Source organism: Hyperolius riggenbachi, chromosome 4, assembly GCF_040937935.1.
Source record: "Hyperolius riggenbachi isolate aHypRig1 chromosome 4, aHypRig1.pri, whole genome shotgun sequence".
In the NCBI taxonomy this organism is placed as follows: domain Eukaryota; kingdom Metazoa; phylum Chordata; class Amphibia; order Anura; family Hyperoliidae; genus Hyperolius; species Hyperolius riggenbachi.
This window is the reverse complement of record NC_090649.1, coordinates 396,974,179-397,000,769: the sequence shown is the minus strand read 5'-3', so window position 1 is coordinate 397,000,769 and position 26,591 is coordinate 396,974,179. Positions and strand designations below refer to the sequence as shown.

The following is a 26,591-nucleotide window of genomic DNA, read 5'->3' as shown; positions in this document are numbered from 1 at the left end:
TTATGAATATAGTCTCGGATTTGCGATGCGCCAATCTGGGGCGGAGTCACACAGATTATTAATAAATTGGTACATTTCTTGCTCTGAGTCTGAGGGTGGCAACCTTGCCTCCAGGAGATAACCCTGCCTTAAACACACCTACTTTCCAGGTAGTGACAGCCCCAAACTCAGGTCCTATATAAGTGGGGTGGGACCAAACCTGCCCAGTTCTCCAAATTCCATCGACCAGGAACGTTCATGCAGGTGCTTAAGGAGAGCCAGCGCCTGCAGTGTTCAAGGACTTTTAACCTGAATGCCTACTTTTAAACTGGACTATTTTTCTTCCTTCTTCAAATGGACTGCTCAGCTAACTAAGTAAGAACTTTCTAATTTTATTCCTTTTTATTTTTAAGCTCTGTGTTTATATGTTAATAGGTGTATATAACTGTATGTAATGCATTTTTGTTATTAAACGTCTTAAAAATCGTTTAGCGGTTATGACCTGTTGCTGAACATACACAATCGTACCTATTCTCCTGAACTCGCTACCCTGTGTTTAATAGAAGTATACACTTATAACCCGTATGCGAGAACCCGGCCCAGATATAACAATCTGACCCAGATTCTTGCATACTGCTAAGGGTTAATAGAGCGTTCTCGAAGTCCTAGTAAAACTACAGTAGCGGGCTGTGTAACTCGCTTGGTGGCAGATCTTTGAATTGTATGTGTGTGGTGAATCCGTTAGTGGCAGAACGCTCCCTTCGCGAGTCAGTTCATCAAATTGCGAACGCGGGTTACCCTTCGTGATGAACAAATGACCGTGTGAGAGGATTTCTGACGCTGATCGATTTACCCCATCCGCAGACCGGCCTTGCGGTCTGTGACAATACTCACAACTTACAATATGGCCTATAGCAGCACCTGTTATCCAAGATTTACCTCATGCCCAAGTTAATGTGTCCACAAAGAGCAATCAAAGTGTGCAGGTGCACAGCTCTTATGTTGTAAGTTAGTTGTGCAGGTAACAGCTCTCTGCCAGTGTTCAGTGTCCAGGGGCCTGATGCACAACACCGTGGCAAAGTTGGCATGTGCAAGGAGCGGGTGGCAATTTTACAGTTACTAACGCCGGTGGAGCGCCGCACGTTAACTATTTAGCACTGTGGGTATTACCATGGTAACACGCATGATGCTATGCACTGTGCGTTACCATAGCTACATTAATTTGGGGAACATCTGCAGCGCTTAAGGGTTAACATGCAGGGTTTCCCTGGTGTTAGTAATGGTAAAATGGTATCCCTGTGCGCGGCAAATTTATCGCAGTGTTGTGCTTTAGGCCCCAGATCTGCTGTAATAGGCACTACGGAAGTGTTGCTTTTGGATGTGACTGAGAAAAGTGACTAAGAAAACATTCTTGCTAAAAGTGAAAAATAATCTCCTGTAGCAAAGGAAGCTGTTCCCAACAACAAACGTCTAGCAGGCATATCTCAGGCTAATCCAGCTACCTAGTAAGTTCAGTTTCTGAGAGTGTTACTCCAGACAGCAAACGATAAACTAGCTAGCCATACATGTATTAATTTACATTCTATCAATTTCAGTTCAATCAACTTGGTTGATAAAATATTGACATATTTTCACATATACTGTATATACTGTATATCAACAATGAATTGATTGTACGCAATCAGTGTTTAGTAAAATTATATTTAACCCTATCCAATCCATTTTCATGATCACCCATGTCCCCTCCAGCACTTACATTTTTCCGGTGTGCTGCACGGGTGTAGGTGATCATGAAAATGCTCCTGCTGCTGTTGGCATCCGGGGAGTCTGTACCTCCTCACTCTAAAGCAAGGAGGCAACCCGGCATCAGGAAGAAGGGGCAGGGCCAGCTCACAAGCTGTAGCTCCACCTTCATTTGCATTTCCTGACATGGCTCCAATTGCTGCTGCTAGGTGGCATTCGTTGCTCAAGAGTTGTCCATTCAAATGAAACAAAAAAATTGAAAGTTGGTACCTATAAGGAATATGCCTTTGTCTGCCAAGAATTCTGCAGAGACCTGGAAGCGGGTCTCAGCGCTTGTTCCCCACTGATGACGCTGTTACTGGCTTACAGACCGCACATTGAGATAGGCGGAGGGCACATTCCCAGTACACCCTCCGCAAAGGTAAACAATAGTCAGCTGACTCCGGTCAGCTGACAGAGCGGTGTCAGCTGACTATACAACTGACACCTAAGCAGGGCCGTGCTGTGTGATTGGATGTGCGGAGTGTGGCCGGCCACGGATTGGATGATGAGTTGTATTTAAATATGCAGAGTGCTCTTAGTCATCGCCAGTGATAAACATAGCTTTGGCTAGTTGCTGGGTGCGCACTCACTTGTTAAAGATACACTGGATATTGACATTGGCTTGTATTTGACTATCCTTGTCTGTTGTGATTAACCTCTGCTTGATTCCTGGAAACTCTTTGCCTGCTGCCTGGACCGACCTCTGCTAGTTACTGGAAACTCTTGCCTGCCGCCTGGACCGACCTCTGCTATTAACTGGGAACTCTTGCCTGCCGCCTGGACCGACCTCTGCTATTTACTGGGAACTCTTGCCTGCCGCCTGGACCGACCTCTGCTAGTTACTGGATACTCTTGACTACCACCTGGATCGACCATTGCATGTTCACTGGATACTATTTTCTGCCGCCTGGACTGACCATTGCCTGTTACTGGATACTTCTTGCATGCAACCTGAACTGGTATAAGTATACTCCAACTATTCCTGTCAGTCATTTGAACAAACTTTGCATACAATCTCATATGAACTATACCAAAAATTCATAGGGAGCCTGGACTTACCAATATATAAATTCAATTTATTCATCAATTACAAAAAACCACAAAACGATTATTAAAATCAAAAATTCTCGCTAGCGCCAGCCTAGGGATCAAGTAGGACCTAAATGGGTGCACCCCAAGTACCGGTATTGTATCTTCAGGCCTCTTTAACCAGTCCCTTGTGCTAGCACAGACACCATCTAGCAGGTACTAATCTTCAATCCAACCCGTGTGCTTTTCCTTATGCACGCCTCTTTCACAGAGAAATACGCTCTCATTACTTGCACATACAATGCAAAACACTTTCAGGCCGAGCAACAACCAGTTGGCATACAAGCATATTGATATCTTCAATTGAGCCAAGAAATAACAAACAGCATAACTGGACAGCCGTCCTTAAGAGATATGCACCAGTTCCTTATTGCTCATTTCCGCCTGGCTGCGGATTACTCACGTGCCCCATATAGTAAACACCTCTCTTGCTTGCCGCACGCTTGTTCCAGCTCTTCCAAATGCGGAGGCGGCAGCTGTGTGTATCGTGCGCAACAGCGCTATCCGGGTGCAGGGCCTGACGTTGATTAAGAAAGATAGTCATTTATTGAACACATCAACATTCCGCAAGGATACTGCTGGAAATACCCTCTTGTCAGCAAACAGTGCTCATTTACCGTCGCAAAAATGGGCTGTCCCAACAGGACAGTTCATGCGGTTGCGTCGTAATTGTATTAGCATTGAAGACTACAAAAAAGAGGCAGAGGCCTTAAAGATAAGGTTGCTGGCAAGGGGGTATCCCAGACATATTGTTAATAGAGCTCACTATAGGGCAATTGCAAAGAGGAGGTCTGACCTGCTTCCATGTAATACGGCTCCCCCTAAACAATCTAAGAAGGAAGAAGGCCTAATTTGGGTGGTGACTACATATGGTACTCATTTCAATGAAATTAGAGATGTCCTCACTAAACGTTGGCACCTTCTGGGTAGAGATCCCGTTATAGGAGGGTTGGTGGGTGATTATCCACATATGGCTGCAAGAAGAGGAAAGAATTTATCAAATATGTTAGTCAGCAGTGAATTTAAGTTTAAGAATAGACCAGGCATTGTAAGGAGAAATAAAAAGGGGATGTTTAGGTGCTGTAATTGCCCAATGTGCCCATACATGCAAAAGGGTGAGACCTTCTCGAATTTTGACAATTCAGTCTCCTTTGAAATTAGGGATTATATTGACTGTGGAACTGAGAAAGTCATATATCAATTAAAGTGTACCTGCAACAAAATTTACATTGGTAAAACCTATAGGCCGCTTAGGACAAGAATCCAAGAACATGTTAATAATATAAAGGCTAAAGAGGAAAAAAGTCCAATAGCGGTTCACTTTAGAGATGTACACAATGCGGATCCAAAATATTTAAAAGCATCTGGAATATATAAACTGAATATAAGTCCAAGAAGGGGCGATTTTGATGGTGAACTTTTAAAAAAAGAATCTTTTTGGATCTATAAATGCAACTCGATGCAACTGTTTGGACTGAATAGTGATATGAACCTTAAAGTCTTTTTATAGGCTTTTTCACCTGCAGTATCAAAAACGGCCACAAGATGGCTCTCAGGATCATTCCCACAGATGATGATGTAACTAGATGAAGGGTGTGTGATCGTATAAAAAGGTGAACGCGCCCTTCTGTGCGCACACGTGTGAAGAAGCCTGATTGGTGAAACGCGTTACGTGTCTGTGACGCCATCGGGTAGGTCAGCTGATCCACCCGTGCCTCCGCTCTCTTCCCGTCAGGCCCTGCACCCGGATAGCGCTGTTGCGCACGCTACACACTACTGCCGCCTCCGCATTTGGAAGAGCTGGAACAAGCGTGCAGCAAGCAAGAGAGGTGTCTACTATATGGGGCACGTGAGTAATCCGCAGCCAGGCGGAAATGAGCAATAAGGAACTGGTGCATATCTCTTAAAGAGGAACTGTAACGACAAAACGGCCCCCGGGGGGTACTCACCTCGGGTGGGGGAAGCCTCAGGATCCTAATGAGGCTTCCCACGCCGTCCTGCATCCCTCGGGGGTCTCGCTGTAGCCCTCCGTACAGCCGTGACGCAATATTTACCTTCCTGGCTCCTGCGCAGGCGCTCTGATGCCTCTCGGCGCCGAAGTAGGCGGAAATACCCGATCACCGTCGGGTCTGCTCTACTGCGCAGGCGCAAGTTTCCGGCGCCTGCGCAGTAGAGCGGACCCGACGGAGATCGGGTATTTCCGTCTATTTCCGTGCCGAAAGTCGCCACAGCGCCCCCGCTGGAGCCAGCAAAGGTAAATATTGAACTGACATTCGGCACAGTCGCCGGCTGTTCGGAGGGCTGCGGCGAGACCCCCGTGGGACAGAGGACGGCGTGGGAAGCCTCATTAGGATCCGGAGGCTTCCCCCACCCGAGGTGAGTACCCCCCAGGGGAGGTTTTTGTTGTTACAGAGTCTCTTTAAGGACGGCTGTCCAGTTATGCTGTTTGTTATTTCTTGGCTCAATTGAAGATATCAATATGCTTGTATGCCAACTGGTTGTTGCTCGGCCTGAAAGTGTTTTGCATTGTATGTGCAAGTAATGAGAGTGAGAGCGTATTTCTCTGTGAAAGAGGCGTGCATAAGGAAAAGCACACGGGTTGGATTGAAGATTAGTACCTGCTGGATGGTGTCTGTGCTAGCACAAGGGACTGGTTAAAGAGGCCTGAAGATACAATACCGGTACTTGGGGTGCACCCATTTAGGTCCTACTTGATCCCTAGGCTGGCGCTAGCGAGAATTTTAATTGATTTTAATAATCGTTTTGTGGTTTTTTGTAATTGATGAATACATTGAATTTATATATCGGTAAGTCCAGGCTCCCTATGAATTTTTGGTGAATTAATTAGTGAGTATATAGGTGAGACATGACTAAAATTAATGGTGATATCCCGCATTGTGGTCAGTTGTTTAGTAGTCATATGAACTATATCCCATACAGCCTGGTGAAGCCTTTGCCTGTTGAATAACTTTGCATGCAGACTAGCAGGAACTGTGTCATAACTTGCATCATCTATTACCTGTTGAATAACGCTGCATGTAGACCTGCATGAACAGTGGCGGCGCCAGGTGGGGTGCTTTGGGTGCCGAAGCACCCCGTAAATTGTTCAAGCACCCTATTAGCACCCCCCAGTGTGAACTGACTTTCGGCGTCTAATAGACGCAGCGTCAGTTCACCGGCAGCAGAAGCCCACAGCTCCGGCAGCGGCAGAGCAGGGCTACGGTAAGATGGCGTCCGAAGCCCTGCTCTGGAGACTTCGAGTCTGCAGTGCAGTACTTCGGGCACCATTTTCCCGTAGCCCTGCTCTCAATGCGGGAGTTTCAGTTGCTGGCTGGCAGAGGATCGTGGGAGCTGAGCGCCTGATGGAGGCCGGGACAGGATGTCTGCTGCAGGTGAGTAAATGTTTTTTTTTATTTATTAGCAGGTGTATTTGCTGGGCAAGTCTGCCACATGATTGAAGTGTTTTCTGGTCAATCTACAACATGATTGAAGTGTTTTCTGGTCAAGTCTGCCACATGATTGAAGTGTTTTCTGATCAAGTCTGCCACACATGAGTGAAGTTTTTTCTGGTCAGGTCTGCCACATGATTGAAGTGTTTTCTGGTCAGGTCTGCCACATGATTGAAGTGTTTTCTGATCAAGTCTGCCACACATGATTGAAGTGTTTTCTGATCAAGTCTGCCACACGATTGAAGTGTTTTCTGGTCAAGTCTGCCACATGATTGAAGTTTTTTCTGGTCAAGCCTGCCACATAATTGAACTTTTTTCTGGTCAAGTCTGCCACATGATTGAAGTGTTTTCTGATCAAGTCTGCTACATGATTAAAGTGTTTTCTGGTCAAGTCTGCCACATGATTGCAAGTATTTTCTGGTCAAATCTGCCACATGATTGAACGTGTTTTTTAGTCAAATCTGCCGACATGATTGAACGAACGTGTTTTCTGGTCAAATCTGCCACATGATTGAACGTGTTTTTTAGTCAAATCTGCCACATGATTGAACGTGTTTTTTGGTCAAATCTGCCGACATGATTGAACGTGTTTTCTGGTCAAATCTGCCACATGATTGAACCTGTTTTCTGGTCAAATCTGCCACATGATTGCACGTATTTTCTGGTCAAATATGCAAACATAATTGTTCGTATTTTCTGGTCAAATCTGCCGACATGATTGAACGTATTTTGTGGTCAAATCTGCTCACATTACGTTTATTTTCTTGAGAAAACCTGCAGAATTATGTGAATTTTCTGGGGAAAGCGTCACCAAAACTTGGGCCCACTGTCTTTGCGTTGCACTTTTAAAGAGAACCCGAGATGAGAATAATATTGAGGCTGCCATATTTATCTCCTTTTAAGCAATACCAGTTGCCTGGCTGCCGTGCTGGTCCTCTGCCTCTAATTCTTTCAACCATCGACCCTGAACAAGCATGCAGCAGGTCAGGGGTTTCTGACAATATTGTCAGAACTGACAAGATTAGCTGCATGCTTGTTTCTGGTGTAATTCAGTTCAGTACTGCAGCCAAATAGATCAGCAGGGCTGCCAGGCAACTAGTATTGTTTAAAAGGAAATAAATATGGCAGCCTCCATATCACTCTCACCTCGGGTTTACGTTAAATTACAGTTAGCGCTGCCCTCATCCGGTCATGGCCACGACCAATTTTTTTGCCGCAGCACGGTTCTGCGCCGCAGGTTATAGCCACACCCATTTTTTTACCACGGCGCGCGACGCATGCTGCGGGTCATCAGCTGCCCCAGAAGGTTGTCCAGCACCTGCATAGCACCCCAAAAAAAAATCCTGGAGCTGCCACTGTGCATGAACTATCTCATAACCTGGATCATCCATTACCTGTTGAATAACCTTGCATGAAGACTTGCCTGAACTGTCTCATATCTGGTTACCCATTGACTGAACGTTGCATGTGGATTTGCTTGATCCCTCTCCTGATATTTGAGAGTCTGCACTTGTCATCTCTGAAATTACTGACAACGACGCTGACAGCCTCATCCCTCTGAACCAAGGTAATAACCCTGTGTGATACTGATGAACTATTGAACTGTGTTACTAGCCTCATTAGGGTTCTAACAGGTTATTCCTCTCTACTACAGTCTGTATGCCTTGCACGTTAAAACCTGATGGTAACCATAGTCAGGAGACAAATAACGTGTCCTGTTCACACCGAGGGCTTGTCTATAGGTGAAGACGTGGGCCGGGCTCAGAGCCACAGCAATAGATTGGGGCATAGAGACTGATTGAGGACATAACCTGTCAAGCCTTATGTAATGAACAGTGGAGATGCCGCCGCGTGGTCTAGTGACAGAGCGGCTATCTCCGCGTTCAGACCGGCGGGTTTCGCGCAGCGACACGCGTCTGGCTTGGCTGGACCTTCTAGTGCACACAGATGGATAGCTACGCGTGCGCGCGCCAGGCGACAGGACATTTATACCAGCAGAAGGGGAATCAGCTGATCAGGCCGATCAGCTGATCCCAGCTGGACTCTGGATTGGCTGAGTGGCTCGGGCGGGGCTGCACAGCACTGCAAGTATATATAGATCTTGCTTGTCAGTTGCTGGTTGTCTGCCGTTGCGAATGCTTATGTGTTAGCACTCAGACCATAGTCAGATCCTTCAGTGTGTTAGAACCAGGTGGACCTGGGAATTCACACTTAGCCAGATTACTGTGTTACTTCTGTGTTATACTTTAGACCAGTTCCAGGGTGTAGAGACCACGGACCTCACACCCAAGACTAGGGACACTGTGTTACTTCTGTGTTATACTTTAGACCAGTTCCAGGGTGTAGAGACCACGGACCTCACACCCAAGACTAGGGATACTGTGTTATTACCGTGTTATATCTTAGACTAGTTCCAGGGTGTCGAGACCACGGACCTCACACCCAAGACTAGGGATACTGTGTCATTGCTGTGTATGCTTTAGATCAGTCCTTGAGTGTTGAAGATCACGGACCTCACACTCTAGACTAGGCCTCTGTTTGATATCTGTTATAACCTATTGCTCCCTTGACTCTGCTCCTGCTCTCTGATTCGGTACCTTTGCATATCTGATTTCCTGTTGCCAACCCTGCCTGTCCCTGGTTACCGAATCAGCCTTCTGTCTCTGTACTTTCTCTGCTCGTGTGTTGCCGACCCGGCCTGACCGACCTTTCTACCTGTGACACCCCCCCTGTGGGGTGTCCAGTAGCTGCAGGGACTCCCTGTCTCTCAGAGGGACCTCTCTGCGATCCAGTCAGGGACTCTATCTCATGGGAGTCCTTTGACTGCAGTAGAGTCTGATTCCCAGCTGTTCAGAGAATCACTGGCTCTCTGGCTATCTCCAGCCCTATCCAGGAGATACCCATTATACGGCCTAGGGTCACCTGCTCCTCAGGTGGTCCAAGCTCATATACTGTTGCACCAAACACTTACACTTTATCGGGTGTCCAGAGGTTAGTTATACTTGTGTTATTGGTGATTCTGCAGATCATCAATAATCAGGTATATATCTGTATTCTTGGTGATACTGCAGATCACCAATAATCAGATTCTCTCTGTGTGCTGACACCGATCGTTACACCTTACAGTACCAAGTCTTCCCATCGTTCATGCAAGAGCAGTGCTCAATCCCTTCGTCTTGTTTTCGACTACACTGAGCACTTCTGTGTCCCCCTGCGGAGGTCAAAACATGGTGCAATGGATAAATACTGGGAAGCGCCGTCAAAGGTTGCCAAATACTTTTCTGCCGAGTAAGCAGGAAAGCTCTTGTCATTGTCTAAACCAGACGCCAACGATACTGGTTCAGACACACATAGTAATGCTATGGGTGTGATCCCTTTAGAGGGATGTGATTTTATAAAAATCCCTCATAGCATTGCATTAGCAAGAGTTTTTCCAATCACTAGCGCTTAGAAAAGGCTGCTAGTGGGTTTCAGCCCTAAAACCTGACAAAGGGCTTGTCCAGCAACATGTAGTTTAGAATCAAAATCAATTTTATTTGGTCAAATAATTTTTCACTTACAGGAAACTGACTTGGCAGACACAGACAATACGGTACAAGGACAGACAGTATAGATATTACAAGTCAAGGACAGTATATGAGTTACAGTGGTAGCATTAATTTTCGGTTCTGCGCTGTAATGCTTTCAAGTCCTAGACGTTTTAGCATGATTTTGCATTAAGCATGGCTGAGGGAAGAAGCTGCTCCTGTCACCGGGAAGTTTTTGTTGCGACTGACCGGTATCTCACACCTGAAGATATTAGCTGGAAGATGGAGTGAGCAAGGTGAGAGGGGTCAGAGACAATCTTGGTCACTCTCTTTCTGCATCTGCTAGCGTAAAGATCCTGCATGGAAGCTACAGCCAATTATACTTTCTGCTGATTGGATGATGCGTTGCTGTCTCACCTTTTCTAGCGCTGAGCATGCATTAAACCAGACAGTCATAAATTATGTCATGATGGATTCAGTGATTGCAGTATGGAACTGCACCCTTCTTTTCTGTGGTAAGCCAAACTTTTTTAGCTGCTGTAGGTTGCGTTTTCTTGGCGATAGTGACAGTGTTGTTATGCCATTTTAGGTTATTTGTGAACCTAAGAAATTTGAAAAACTCTACTCGGGTCACTGTAGATCCATTTATGATTGGGGGGGAGGGGACTGGGGGGGGAGTTCTACTAGTCTGATATCATCTCCATGATCTTAAAGAGGAACTTTAACCAAGGATTAAACTTAATTCCAATGAGTAGCTGATCCCATAAAGGAAATGGCAGCGCTTTCAAATATAGGCTGCACCCGAATTGACCAGCTGCATAGATGTGCAGAGCCCAATCACGGGGATATTACACAACTTGCATTCAGAACAGATGCAGCAAAGTAGGACGTTGGCTTCAAAAACAGCCTGTGCACAGATTGTTCAATACTAGACTCTTCCATGACAATGACGTGTCCTCACGGAAGAGACCTAACCCCTAAATCACGATTAAACATAGTTGAAACTTGGGGCTGCTAGCCCATAAATGGTCTACACATTTTTTTCTAAAGAACAGCAAGAAATAGCAGCGCTCCTAGTCAGGCTGCAAATGAAATGAAACCAAGAGAGGTGTGCAGCGCCTCCCAGGCAAAATGCAAAGCAAGCAATATCTCCCTCTGTGCATAAAACTGTCAGTAAAAGTATGAGTAGGTAGTGAAGCACCACTCCTCCAGTATAAAGAATGATGTGCCTTGGCTAGGACCCGACAGCACTCCTAGGTCAAACAGCAAGTAATGGAGAAAGTAGCCGGCACCATCCAGTATAAATGCTTTTTTATTCTTGAGTTTCCATGTCAGCCATAATTGCAACATTTCAGAGTCACAACAACTCCTTTATCAAGCTAAGCTGAATGTCAAATGCATCAAAATACAACATCCTTGTCTTTTTATATCAAACATGGAGGGCTACTAGCCAATAGCGCTCCTTAACAGCTCTCAACCTATCACTGCAGTCCGTGCTCAAGCCGGACCTGATGGGGAACTGCGCTGCTATGTACCCATTGGTCGCTGTCAGAAGGCCACCGCCTACTCCTATTTCAAAATTTCAAAACTACTGGTCGGCATAATGCGTCCAAACGGCCGCTTACGCCACGCGTCTAACCACCGGACCGCCCACTGTGGACCTGACGGGAGACTGTGCGGCGTGACGCGTGCGAGTTTTGAAATTTTGAAATAGGAGTAGGCGGTGGCCTTCTGACAGCGACCAATGGGTACATAGCAGCGCAGTTCCCCATCAGGTCCGGCTTGAGCACGGACTGCAGTGATAGGTTGAGAGCTGTTAAGCAGCGCTATTGGCTAGTAGCCCTCCATGTTTGATATAAAAAGACAAGGATGTTGTATTTTGATGCATTTGACATTCAGCTTAGCTTGATAAAGGAGTTGTTGTGACTCTGAAACGTTGCAATTATGGCTGACATGGAAACTCAAGAATAAAAAAGCATTTATACTGGATGGTGCCGGCTACTTTCTCCATTAAAACTGTCAGTAACAAACATTCTGTACAGATCACCTGGCAGAACTAAAGATGTCACCACCAGTGATAAATTTCAGAATGTAAATCAGGGCAAGGAAAGATTTTACAATGGGCAAACAATGAGTAAATAATTTATAAATAATATTGCAAAAAATAAGAAATTTTATTAATTATGTTATTTTCGCTACAGTTCCTCTTTAAGAACTACCGGTAAGTTCCAAGTTGTTGCTGCACCACTAAGAAAGCTGTCCCACTACATGGCTGTATGCAGACTCATCCTCATTTTGTACGAGACCAACTACTGTTGTGTCATCTGCAAACTTTAGAACTGTTATGCTAGGTACACACGACAATTTTTGTCCGATCTGAATTTCAATAAATTTTTCGATCAATTTTCAGATCAATTTTCATAAAAGTGAATGGAAATCGATCAAAAAATCGATCTGACAGGTAAATCTGCCAGAAAATTGTACTGGTTACCTAGCATTACAGTGTGGAATGCATGCAAAATGATTGAACGGACGTTCTAGCCAGTGTGCCTTTTTCTATACATTGGTCTGCAGAGCCATCTCACTGGCCTTGATGCTTTGTACATCCATTGTGTAAGGTGCATGCAATGGAATATGAATCACTCCCAGAAAGATTAAAGTCAAACACTGACAATCTGTCTATTGTACATATGTCCCTCATTCAGTTGCGTAGCTACACAGACATAGGCTGCAGTGCAAATTTGACTCTGGGCCTCCACATCACTGTATGTATAATAAACCCATTAAACAGACCACGAAAAACCATCTATCCCAGTACAGCCACTGTGTGGGAGAGGTGTAAAGTAAAGGAAGTGTTTTGTTAACCACTTGCCGACCGCACGCTTATACCGTGCGTCGGCAAAGTGGCAGCTGCAGGACCACCGGCTGCAGCCTAATTAACGAGCGATCGCGCGGCTGTAGCCGCGCGATCGCTACGTCACACTCTTCGGCCCCCATGTGACTTCAGCCCGCCGGCCAATCAGCAGCGCCGGCGGGCTGTAAAAATTCAAATCGGCCAATAGAACAGGTATAATACAGTTTGTTTACGTAACAAACTGTATTATACTGCCTGCCTCCCGCTGGTGGTCACACTTAGCGATCGACCACCAGCGAGGAGAGCAGGCACAGTAAGCACACACACACGCACACATTAGGAGCCCCACAGACCCCCCGATCACCCGCAGCACCCATCAGACACCCCCCTGTACCCCCCTGCAGCACGCAGATCAGACCTAACCAACCCCCATATCACCCATCAATCAATCCCTGTCACCACCTGTCACTCCTATCCATCAGAGCAGACCCCCAACTACCCCTTAGGGGTATCTGATCACCCCCCCCACACCTCCAGATCTCCCCCCGACCCCCCCCCCCCTGTATACTGAACCTATCTATCTCCCCTGCATCTGTCTATCTCCCCAGTGATCAGCTGCCAATCACCTATCAGTCACCTGTCAATCATCCCTTGTCACTACCTGTCACTGCCCCCCATTAGATCAGACCCCCAACTGCCCCTTAGGGGTATCTGATCACCCCCCACCCCTTCAGATCTCCCCCCCCCCCCGTATACTGCATCTATCTTCCCTGTAATTGCCCGCTGATCAGCTGTCAATCACCTATCCGTCACCTGTCAATCATCCCTTGTCACCACCTGCCACTGCCCCCCATCAGATCAGACCCCCAACTGCCCATTAGGGGCTTCTGATCACCCACCCACCCTTTCAGATCCCTCCGAGACACCCCCCCTGATCACATCAGCAGTCCATTGTTTACATCTGTTTTTCCCTGTAAACACCCACTTATCACCCGTCAATAACCCATCTATCACCACCTGTCACTCCTATCCATCAGATTAGACCCCCAACTACCCCTTAGGGGTATCTGATCACCCCCCACCCCTTCCGATCCTCCCCACACCGTCCTAGTTCATTGATTGCGTATATTCTCCCCCCTGCCATTGTGTATCTTATCTCCTGTCTGTAAGGCTTGATTGTGCTTTGTTTGGCTACAATTGTCTCAATTGCACTGTGATTGGCATCGATTGTCGTGTGATTGGCTTCGATTGTCACGTAATTGGGCTTCGATTGTCGCGTGATTGGCTTCAATTGCCCGTAATTGGTTTTGATTGTGCCAATTGCCCACTGATTGGCTGTTTTGCCCTGTGATTAGCATCGATTGTCGTGTGATTGGCTTCAATTGTCACGTAATTGGTTTTTGATTGTCACGTTATTAGATTCAATTGGTCCGTGATTGGCTTTGATTGCGCCGATTGCTGTAATTGTGTTGTAATTGTCTCGTGATTGTTTTTGATTATTTGTGATTGCTCTCTGATCCCCAAACCCCCCCCCCCCCCCCCCCCTCACCATCACCATCACTATCCTAGTGATCTAAAAAACTTTTTTAGTATCACTAGTGGTAACAAACAGTTAGGCCAGTTAGCTAAGCAAAAGGGTTGTTAGTGTCAGTTAGTGCTCAGCCCACTGCACCACAGTCACTAATTAGCGTCATCACTGTCGCTAATCAGCATTGGTACTATATAGTATCTGTAAGTGATTATTAGTGATCACAGTCAGATCTATATTAGGGTCTCTAGGATCCACAAAAAAACGCAGTGTTTGCCCGATCAGACCTGATCGTTCGCCTGCACTGCGTTCAGCCCGCCCCACCGCAGTGACAGAAATTTCTTTTTTCTGATCACTGCAAAAAACACTGTACACAAGCTGTGGCACTGTAAACATCAGTTTTGATTTTTTTTATCTAAACTCAGTGACCACAGCTTTCTACCTCTCAAGTACTCCCTTTCGCTAGGTAGGTGCTCTTTTCCTGGGTAGTCTCAGAGGAATACCTCCTAAATTTAGCAGGCCACCATGGCAAAAAAGAGGTTTTCCAATGAAGACATCTACAGGTACATGGACCAGTCGGATGAGGATGATTGGGTCGACTTATTCGACGAATCTTCGGGTTCAGAGTACGATCCTGTAGACAGCAGTGGCTCTCAGACCGATAGTTCCGATGACGAGGTTGAGGTCCCGGCTAGAGCCAGGCGTACCACACCCCATGTCACTGGACTGCAGGTGGCGGAAGATCAGTCTCAAGGGCAGCAGAGTGGCGCTGATCTGATTTTTCTTGGTGAGGCATGCACCAGCAGCGCAGCATCTCCTGGGCCTATCAACACCAGTACTTCCGCAGAAGACCCTGATGAAGTGGCGGACACCATCCTGGAAGTAGAAACTGGTTCGGTGGTACGTGAATTAAGATCCGATCCGCAGCCACCAAGTAGACGGGCCCGTACTCCCATTGGTTTTCCAGAGGTGCTGGCAAACCCTGATTGGCATTCCCCTGATCCCGCCGCACCCATACTGCCCCCTTTCACCGCCCAGTCTGGAGTCCAGGTGGAGACAGTTGAACTAGGATCGGCCCTAGACTTTTTTGAACTGTTCCTCACCCAGGATCTCCTTGACTTAATTGTGGCTGAGACCAACCTATATGCCACACAATTTATAACCGCCCATCCGAAAAGCTGCCACGCCCAGCCTTTTCGGTGGAAACCACTCCAAGTTTCCGAACTTAAAATTTTTTTGGGCCTTCTCCTCAACATGGGTATTACTAAAAAAAATGTATTGCGCTCTTATTGGTCTACACGCCAAATACATAACATGCCCGTGTTCTCTGCTGCCATGTCCAGGACGCGATTTGAGATCATCCTGCGCTTCCTGCATTTCAATGACAACGACACCTGTCATGAAAGAGACCACCCAGCTTATGACCGGCTCCACAAAATTCGGCCCCTCATAGACCACCTGTCATCCACATTTGCAGATGCTTATACCCCTGAACAGAACATATGTGTAGATGAGTCCCTCGTACATTTTACCGGGCGCCTTGGCATCAAACAGTACATCCCAAGCAAGCGCGCCCGGTATGGGGTGAAACTGTATAAGCTCTGTGATAGGGCCACAGGCTATACATCTCGTTTTAGGGTCTATGAGGGAAAAGACTCAAAATTGGAGCCGGTCGGATGTCCTGACTACCTGGGGAGCAGTGGAAAGATTGTGTGGGACTTGGTGTCACCCTTGTTCCAGAAGGGGTACCATCTTTATGTGGACAACTTTTACACAAGTGTGGCCCTCTTTCAGCACTTAAAGTTAGAAGGAATCCGATGCTGTGGCACCGTGCGGCCTAGTCGCTGGGGCTTCCCCCAACAGCTCGTTAACACCAGACTTCAACGGGGGGAGAGGGCCGCCTTGTGTACCGATGACTTGCTCTCGGTGAAATGGAAGGACAAGAGGGACGTTTACCTTCTGTCTACCATTCACACAGACACGACAGTACAAATTACACGGGCAACAGAGGTCATTGAAAAGCCCCTCGCCGTCCACAGCTATAATGCCAACATGGGAGGGGTGGACTTCAATGACCAGATGTTAGGGCCCTATTTAATTTCCCGGAAAACCAGACGCTGGTATAAGAAAGTGTCTGTGTATTTAATTCAATTGGCGATGTACAACAGCTTTGTTCTCTACAGTAAGGCTGGGAGAACTGGATCTTTCCTTCAATTCCAGGAAGACATTGTTTCGGCACTCCTCTATCCAGAAGGTGACAGAGCCCAACCCCCAAATGCAACTAGCCGGCTGCATGGAAGGCATTACGCCTACCCGATTCCCAGTACCCCAACTCAACGCAACCCCAGAAAAAGATGTCGTGTCTGCAGCAAGGCTGGAATAAGGCGTGACACCCCCGTTTACTGTCCCCGCTGTCCTGACCAGCCTGGCCTATGCCTAGGGGAGTGTTATGAGAGGTACCACGAGAAGGCACACTTTTAGAACCTAGGGAACTACAGACACAGCAGTAGGCACACAAGGGTCTCTCAGTGCTATTTCACACTGGCGCGATGCGTTAGGGCAAATTGCCTAGCAAAAGTCACACTTTGCGGTCCCCCCCTACGCCGGAAGTGCTTGACTTAACGCTAGTGCATGCCTACGTTACTGCGTGGCTTCTGCGGCAATTTGGGTCGGCCCGGAAGACATGTTAGTCTACGGCGACGCAGTTCATTACTAGGCCGAAAGCTACTCTTGTGGTATTCCCTGAAGATCTATTTTGGGCGAGACGGTGCGGCGGGCTCGACCGACCGGATAGGCCAGTATGCAGTGTGAACCCAAACATCAGGTTTTGAGAGATCCAAATACACTGGCCTGCCAGAAACCTCTCCTTTCACTTGGGACAGAATGCATAATGTACTTCGCCACATATCTGTGCGATTTGCACTTTGCACATTGACCCATGGGGGAGGAGAAGTTTATCCTCAGCTCGCAGGTAAAAAAAAAACAAAACAAAAAAAAACAGGTAAGCAAAAAAGTTAATATTTGGTTACCAATGTTATTGTTTGGTTTGAACATATTTAATAAAGTTTAAAAAGTTAATGTTATTGAAGTGCTTTGCTGCTTGCTTGCTTTTTTTTTTTTTTTTTTTTTTTTTTTCTTCTCTCTTTTTTTCCAACCGACCAATCAGCTGCAGCACTGATGATGCATCCTGACAGAAGCATTGCGCTTCTGTCAGGTTACACAAAATCGGTGCATGCAGCGCTGTAGGACGAGATTTCTCCTCCACAGTAAAAAAGATACGTTTGCCGAGGCATATGGGCCAAGGTGTGGTGTTGGGGATTCATATGCTTTGGCAAGCACTTTGTATCAAAAAAGAACTCAAGCAATGATTTCTCCATTCACATCGATCAATGTGGATGAATAAATCAGGATTGCCTGGGCATACGAGCTGGTGGGTTTGGATTTTTGGGGTGGCAGCTCCTATGTCCAGGCGGACGCCTTCCCCTCCTTTTTGTTTTGTTTTTTTCGTTTTTCTTCTCTCTTTTTTCTATCCAGACCGACCGACCGACCGACCGACTGACCAATCAGCTGCAGCACTGATTATGCATCCTGACAGAAGCATTGCGCTTCTGTCAGGTTACACAAAATCAGTGCATGCAGCGCTGTAGGACGAGATTTCTCCTCCACAGTAAAAAAGATACGTTTGCCGAGGCATATGGGCCAAGGTGTGGTGTTGGGGATTCATATGCTTTGGCAAGCACTTTGTATCAAAAAAGAACTCAAGCAATGATTTCTCCATTCACATCGATCAATGTGGATGAATAAATCAGGATTGCCTGGGCATACGAGCTGGTGGGTTTGGATTTTTGGGGTGGCAGCTCCTATGTCCAGGCGGACGCCTTCCCCTCCTTTTTGTTTTTTTCGTTTTTCTTCTCTCTTTTTTCTATCCAGACCGACCGACCGACCGACCAATCAGCTGCAGCACTGATGGTGCATCCTGACAGAAGCATTGCGCTTCTGTCAGGTTACACAAAATCAGTGCATGCAGCGCTGTAGGACGAGATTTCTCCTCCACAGTAAAAAAAGATACGTTTGCCGAGGCATATGGGCCAAGGTGTGGTGTTGGGGTTCATATGCTTTGGCAAGCACTTTGTATCAAAAAAGAACTCAAGCAATGATTTCTCCATTCACATCGATCAATGTGGATGAATAAATCAGGATTGCCTGGGCATACCAGCTGGTGGGTTTGGATTTTTGGGGTGGCAGCTCCTATGTCCCTCTTTCTTTTCTTTTTGTTTCACATTTTTTGGCAGATATTTGTTCATCCACATTGATCGATGCGAATGAAGGGATGTTTGCCGTTCATTTTTCCTTTCAGCCCAGAATGCACTACCTGTATGCCCAATATAAGGAGTATAGCAGAAATACTGGCCATACATGTAATGATTGCAGAGGCCCTAAAATGCCAGGACAGACCCCACAAATGACCCCATTTTGGAAAGAGGACACCCCAAAGTATTCCGTGAGGTGCATGGTGAGTTCATAGAAGATTTTGTTTTTTGTCACAAGTTAGCATAAATTGTTGTTTTTTTTTTTTTTCACAAAGTATCCTTTTCTGCTAACTTGTGACAAAAAAGAATTTTTTTTATAAACTCACCATGCCGCTCATGGAATACTTTGTGGTGTCTTATTTTTAAAATGGGGTCATTTGTGGGGTTTGTTAACTGTCCTGTCATGTGGGGGGGGGGGGGGGCTAAATTGTGAGCACCCCTGTAAAGCCCAAAGGTAGTCATTGCACGTTGGGCCCCTTAGCGCAGTTAGGCTGCAAAAAAGTGCCACACGTGCTATCGCCGTACCCGGGAGAAGTAGACCAATGTGTTTTAGGGTGTATTTTTACACATACCCATGATGGGTAGAAGAAATCACTCTGTAAATGACAATTTTTTGATTTTTTTTACACACATTTGTCCATTTACAGAGATATTTCTCCCACCCAATATGGGTATGTGTAAAAATACACCCCAAAACACATTGTACTACTTCTCCCGAGTACGGCAATACCACATGTGTGGCACTTTTTTGCACCCTAACTGCGCTAAGGGGCCCAGAGTCCAATGAGTACCGTTAGCATTTCACAGGTCATTTTGAGAAATTTGGTTTCAAGACTACTCCTCACGGTTTAGGGCCCCTAAAATGCCAGAGCAGTATAGGAACCCCACAAATGACCCCATTTTAGAAAGAAGACACCCCAAGGTACTCAATTAGGAGTATGGTGAGTTCATAGAAGATTTTACTTTTTGTCACAAGTTAGCGGAAAATGATTGTTATTGGGTTTTTTTACCAAGTGTCATTTTCCGCTAACTTGTGACAAAAAATAAAATCTTCTATGAACTCACCATACTCCTAACGGAATACCTTGGGATGTCCTCTTTGTAAAATGGGGTCATTTGTGGGGTTCCTATACTGCTCTGGCATTTTAGGGGCCCTAAACCGTGAGGAGTAGTCTTGAAACCAAATTTCTCAAAATGACCTGTGAAATGGTAACGGTACTCATTGGACTCTGGGCCCCTTAGCGCAGTTAGGGTGCAAAAAAGTGCCACATATGTGGTATCGCTGTACTCGGGAGAAGTAGTACAATGTGTTTTGGGGTGTATTTTTACACATACCCATATTGGGTGGGAGAAATATCTCTGTAAATGGACAATTGTGTGTAAAGAAATCAAAAAATTGTCATTTACAGAGATATTTCTCCCACCCAATATGGGTATGTGTAAAAATACACCCCAAAACACATTGTACTACTTCTCCCGAGTACGGCGATACCACATGTGTGGCCCTTTTTTGCACCCTAACTGCGCTAAGGGGCCCAGAGTCCAATGAGTACCTTTAGCATTTCACAGGTCATTTTGAAACATTTGGTTTCAAGTCTACTCCTCACGGTTTAGGGCCCCTAAAATGCCAGAGCAGTATAGGAACCCCACAAATGACCCCATTTTAGAAAGAAGACACCCCAAGGTACTCAATTAGGAGTATGGTGAGTTCATAGAAGATTTAGCTTTTTGTCACAAGTTAGCGGAAAATGATTTTTATTGGGTTTTTTTTACCAAGTGTCATTTTCCACTAACTTGTGACAAAAAAAAAAATCTTCTATGAACTCACCATACTCCTAACGGAATACCTTAGGATGTCCTCTTTGTAAAATGGGGTCATTTGTGGGGTTCCTATACTGTCCTGGCATTTTAGGGGCCCTAAACCGTGAGGAGTAGTCTTGAAACCAAATTTCTCAAAATGACCTGTGAAATGCTAACGGTACTCATTGGACTCTGGGCCCCTTAGCGCAGTTAGGGTGCAAAAAAGTGCCACACATGTGGTACCGCCGTACTCAGGAGAAGTAGTATTATGTGTTTTGGGGTGTATTTTTACACATACCCATATTGGGTGGGAGAAATATCTCTGTAAATTGACAATTGTGTGTAAAGAAATCAAAAAATTGTCATTTACAGAGATATTTCTCCCACCCAATATGGGTATGTGTAAAAATACACCCCAAAACACATTGTACTACTTCTCCCGAGTACGGCGATACCACATGTGTGGCCCTTTTTTGCACCCTAACTGCGCTAAGGGGCCCAGAGTCCAATGAGTACCTTTAGCATTTCACAGGTCATTTTGAAACATTTGGTTTCAAGACTACTCCTCACGGTTTAGGGCCCCTAAAATGCCAGAGCAGTATAGGAACCCCACAAATGACCCCATTTTAGAAAGAAGACACCCCAAGGTACTCAATTAGGAGTATGGTGAGTTCATAGAAGATTTAGCTTTTTGTCACAAGTTAGCGGAAAATGATTTTTATTGGTTTTTTTTTACCAAGTGTCATTTTCCACTAACTTGTGACAAAAAAAAAATCTTCTATGAACTCACCATACTCCTAACGGAATACCTTAGGATGTCCTCTTTGTAAAATGGGGTCATTTGTGGGGTTCCTATACTGTCCTGGCATTTTAGGGGCCCTAAACCGTGAGGAGTAGTCTTGAAACCAAATTTCTCAAAATGACCTGTGAAATGCTAACGGTACTCATTGGACTCTGGGCCCCTTAGCGCAGTTAGGATGCAAAAAAGTGCCACACATGTGGTACCGCCGTACTCAGGAGAAGTAGTATTATGTGTTTTGGGGTGTATTTTTACACATACCCATATTGGGTGGGAGAAATATCTCTGTAAATTGACAATTGTGTGTAAAGAAATCAAAAAATTGTCATTTACAGAGATATTTCTCCCACCCAATATGGGTATGTGTAAAAATACACCCCAAAACACATTGTACTACTTCTCCCGAGTACGGCGATACCACATGTGTGGCACTTTTTTGCACCCTAACTGCGCTAAGGGGCCCAGAGTCCAATGAGTACCTTTAGCATTTCACAGGTCATTTTGAAACATTTGGTTTCAAGACTACTCCTCACGGTTTAGGGCCCCTAAAATGCCAGAGCAGTATAGGAACCCCACAAATGACCCCATTTTACAAAGAGGACATCCCAAGGTATTCCGTTAGGAGTATGGTGAGTTCATAGAAGATTTTATTTTTTGTCACAAGTTAGCGGAAAATGACACTTGGTAAAAAAAACCAATAACAATCATTTTCCGCTAACTTGTGACAAAAAGTAAAATCTTCTATGAACTCACCATACTCCTAATTGAGTACCTTGGGGTGTCTTCTTTGTAAAATGGGGTCATTTGTGGGGTTCCTATACTGCCCTGGCATTTTAGGGGCCCTAAACCGTGAGGAGTAGTCTTGAAACCAAATTTCTCAAAATGACCTGTGAAATCCTAAAGGTACTCATTGGACTTTGGGCCCCTTAGCGCAGTTAGGGTGCAAAAAAGTGCCACACATGTGGTATCACCGTACTCAGGAGAAGTAGTACAATGTGTTTTGGGGTGTATTTTTATACATACCCATGCTGAGTGGGAGAAATAACTCTGTAAATGGACAATTGTGTGTAAAAAAAATCAAAAAATTGTCATTTGCAGAGATATTTCTCCCACCCAGCATGGGTATGTGTAAAAATACACCCCAAAACACATTGTACTACTTCTCCCGAGTATGGCGATACCATATGTGTGACACTTTTTTGCAGCTAAACTGCGCTAAGAGGCCCACAGTGCAATGACTACTTTTAGGCTTTACAGGGGTGCTTACAATTCCGCACCCCCTAAAATGCCAGGACAGTAAACACACCCCATAAATGACCCCATTTTGAAAAATAGACACTTCAAGGTATTCATTGAGGGGCATGTTGAGTCCATGGCAGATTTCATTTTTTTTTGTTACAAGTTAGCAGAAATGGAAACCTTTTTTTTTTTTTTGTGACAAACTGTCATTTTCCGCTAACTTGTGACAAAAAATAAAATCTTCTATGAACTCACTATGCCTCTCAGTGAATACTTTGGGATGTCTTCTTTCCAAAATGGGGTTATTTGTGGGGTATTTATACTATCCTGGAATTTTAGCACCTCATGAAACATGACAGGTAGTCAGGAAAGTCAGAGATGCTTAAAAATGGGAAAATTCACTTTTTGCACCATAGTTTGTAAACGCTATAACTTTTACCCAAACCAATAAATATACACTGAATGGGTTTTTTTTCATCAAAAACATGTTTGTCCACATTTTTCGCGCTGCATGTATACAGAAATTTTACTTTATTTGAAAAATGTCAGCACAGAAAGTTAAAAAAATCATTTTTTTGCCAAAATTCATGTCTTTTTTGATGAATATAATAAAAAGTAAAACTCGCAGCAGCAATCAAATAGCATCAAAAGAAAGCTGTATTAGTGAGAAGAAAAGGAGCCAAAATTCATTTAGGTGGTAGGTTGTATGACCGAGCAATAAACCGTTAAAGCTGCAGTGGTCTGAATGGAAAAAACAGCGCTGGTCCTTAAGGGGGGGTAAAGGCTGAGTCCTCAAGTGGTTAAAGTGTACCTAAAGCAGTAGATGGAAACAAGATTAGAGACTTAATAAAGGGCAGCCTCTGGATGGGTAAGATACAGGCATCACATTGAGGCAGCTATTTTAATGACAATGATCCATGTAAACTTTACATTTATTTTTGCAAACTATTTTTGAGAGTGACAGTAAGCTCAAACTGCACTTGTTTGCAAACAAAGCAACAGTACTCTAAAATACAGAATGAACAGAAATTCACATATTCCTGCATGAGATATAAACTGCACAGAGCAAGAATATTTTTTACTCTGTTTACCTTGTATCTACCCCCCCCTCTTCTCCCCCCCCCCCCTTCCCATCCACATCAGTAAAGGTAGCCACACTTGGTTTGTTTTTTCAATCCGCCAGGAACCGATTCCCCAACATGCCTGCTGGATTCTAAAATACGATTAATTTTTGGCCAAATTTGATGGAAATTATTGCTTGGTCCAGATGGGAAAAATATAGACCCTCTACAAGTTTATATCCGCATTAAAGAAAATGCAAAGTGACATTCCCCCCCCACCCCCCCAGTTTTACTTACCTTGGGCTTCTTCTAGCCTCCTGTAGTCGTTCTGGTCCCTTGCCATGGTTCCACTGTTTTCCCTGCATCAGCTGCAGCCCTTGGAATGCTGCAAGCGCGGCCCCTGGCTGCGTGCCTCCTCCACCACACTTGCGTCGCTGAGTTCTGCACTTCATAAAAATTTCAGTTGTGCATGCTCCAAATGCAATTGAGGAGAAGCACAGCTGGTGCCATGCAAGCGCAGCGGCTGGTGACTGGCTGAGTTGGGCAGCTTTCCAAGGGCTACAGTTGCTACAGGGATTAGAGTGGAATGATGGTGAGGGACTCGAATGACTACAGGGGCTAGAAGCCATAGGTAAATTAAAGTGGGGGAACATTTTCACTTAATAAGCTAACTGCACTTCATCTGTTTACTTACTTACCTGCTGGCTGCTGCTCCGCCCAGGCCAGCTGCTGATTCTACAATGGAGTAGAGAGGAGACATGGCATCCCCACTGAAAAGAATTGTCAGCAGGGGCGTTTCTAGGGTCCCTGGAGATCAGTGGCACCTGTGGGCACCAGGAGGGGAGGTACATGCGGCAAAAAATGGGCGTGACCATGCGGTGAGTGGGCGTGGCCATGGGTGGGGCCAAATGTACATGAACTTAGCAGCGGTGTAAGCTACGGATAACGGGCATGCCCATCGAAATATTGGACGGAGCCCCCTGTACTTTATTTCGATCATTTACAATCAGTATAGGCATAGATCAAAGATGTATACGCACATACAATTTTGATTGGTCAATCACTGACCCCCAATTTCCCACCCCCGTGCAGTAAGTGGGCCAACAGACAATGAATTGTATGAACAGAGCTAAAATTGGCTAATCAAAATTGTATGTGTGTACCAGGCTTTACAGCTAATACTGTACATACTGAAAGTAGCAGGGATCAGCATACAATACAGCTGGTTTACAATCAATAAAGGCACAGAGTAACACCTTACACTGTACACACTGGAGGTAAATCAGCACACAGTGCAAGCACTAGAGAACAGCGTATACTGTACATACTGTAGGCAGCAGAATTCAGCACACTGCAGCTAGCGTGCCAAAAATATGACGATCACGTTGTGTGGCGTGCTTATCGCGCCGCACCAAAAAATGGGTGGGCCATGGACCAGAATATAGGTGTGGTAACGGGTGGAGACAAATTTACATGAACCTAGCAATGGTGGGACATCAGATTAGGACAGTGGTGGCGAACCTTTTGGAGGCCGAGTGCCCAAACTGCAACCCAAAAGTCACTTACCGGTATCTATCGCAAAGTGGCAACAGCAATTTAAACTAAATACTGTACAAACGTTTTAACTCATACATGAACATTATGGAAAATCCAAGTTGAAAATAAACTGTGAAGATAAACAATTTCATCCATCCTACTCCTGAAAAATGTATTCAATTTTTTAGAACCTCCCAGTTTTATTTTCTGTTTTAAAACGCTAAAAAAGTAGGTTTAATGCTATTGTCTCATATGATAAGGATTCAGCTTTTCCCATAGTCTCGCAGTTAGCAATCATGTGTCCCCCAACAAGACATATTCAGCAATCATGAGGCCCCCAACAAATCAGGAGGCCCCCAACAAGACAAATTCAGCAATCATGAGGCCTCCAACAAATCATAAGGCCCCCAACAAGACAAATTCAGCAATCATGAGGCCCCCAACAAGACAAATTCAGCAATCATGAGGCCCCCAACAAATAATGAGGCCCCCAACAAGACAAATTCAGCAATCATGAGGCCCCCAACAAATCATAAGGCTCCCAACAAGACACATTCAGCAGTCATGAGGCACATAAATAGACAGCATTTCACATAAATAGGCAGAATGCCCCCTTAATATGGTAGCCCCCCCAAGTTAGGTAGTGAGTGACAGGGACCCCCAGGTTAGCTAGTGAGTGACAGGCGCCTCCAGTTAGGTAGTGAGTGACAGGGACCCCGATAGTGAGTGACAGGGAGCACCTTTAGGTAGTGAGTGAGTGCCAGGGAGCCCCTTTAGGCAGTGAGTGAGTGCCAGGAAGCCCCTTTAGGCAGTGAGTGAGTGCCAGGGAGCCCCTTTAGGCAGTGAGTGAGTGACAGGAAGCCCCTTTAGGCAGTGAGTGAGTGACAGGAAGCCCCTTTAGGCAGTGAGTGAGTGACAGGGAGCCCCTTTAGGCAGTGAGTGAGTGACAGGGAGCCCCTTTAGGCAGTGAGTGAGTGACAGGGAGCCCCTTTAGGGAGTGAGTGAGTGACAGGGAGCCCCTTTAGGGAGTGAGTGAGTGCCAGGGAGCCCCTTTAGTGAGTGAGTGCGTGCCAGGGAGCCCCTTTAGTGAGTGAGTGCGTGCCAGGGAGCCCCTTTAGTGAGTGAGTGCGTGCCAGGGAGCCCCTTTAGGGAGTGAGTGACAGGGAGCCTCTTTAGGGAGTGAGTGAGTGACAGGGAGCCCCTTTAGGGAGTGAGTGACAGGGAGCCCCTTTAGGGAGTGAGTGAGTGACAGGGAGCCCCTTTAGGGAGTGAGTGAGTGACAGGGAGCCCCTTTAGGGAGTGAGTGAGTGACAGGGAGCCCCTTTAGGGAGTGGGTGCGTGCCAGGGAGCCCCTTTAGGGAGTGGGTGCGTGCCAGGGAGCCCCTTTAGGGAGTGGGTGCGTGCCAGGGAGCCCCTTTAGGGAGTGGGTGCGTGCCAGGGAGCCCCTTTACGGAGTGAGTGCCAGGGGAGCCCCTTTAGGGAGTGAGTGAGTGCCAGGGGAGCCCCTTTAGGGAGTGAGTGAGTGCCAGGGGAGCCCCTTTAGGGAGTGAGTGAGTGCCAGGGGAGCCCCTTTAGGGAGTGAGTGAGTGCCAGGGAGCCCCTTTAGGGAGTGAGTGAGTGACAGGGAGCCCCTTT

At 45.8% G+C, this 26,591-nt stretch overlaps 1 protein-coding gene across 2 annotated transcripts in view; it reads left to right on the top strand.

Annotated features, from left to right (window-relative positions):
* Positions 1-26,591, top strand: part of ABHD12 (abhydrolase domain containing 12, lysophospholipase) — a 1,393,598-nt gene that overhangs the window by 480,666 nt on the left and 886,341 nt on the right. The gene's annotated exons all lie outside the window — the stretch shown is intronic.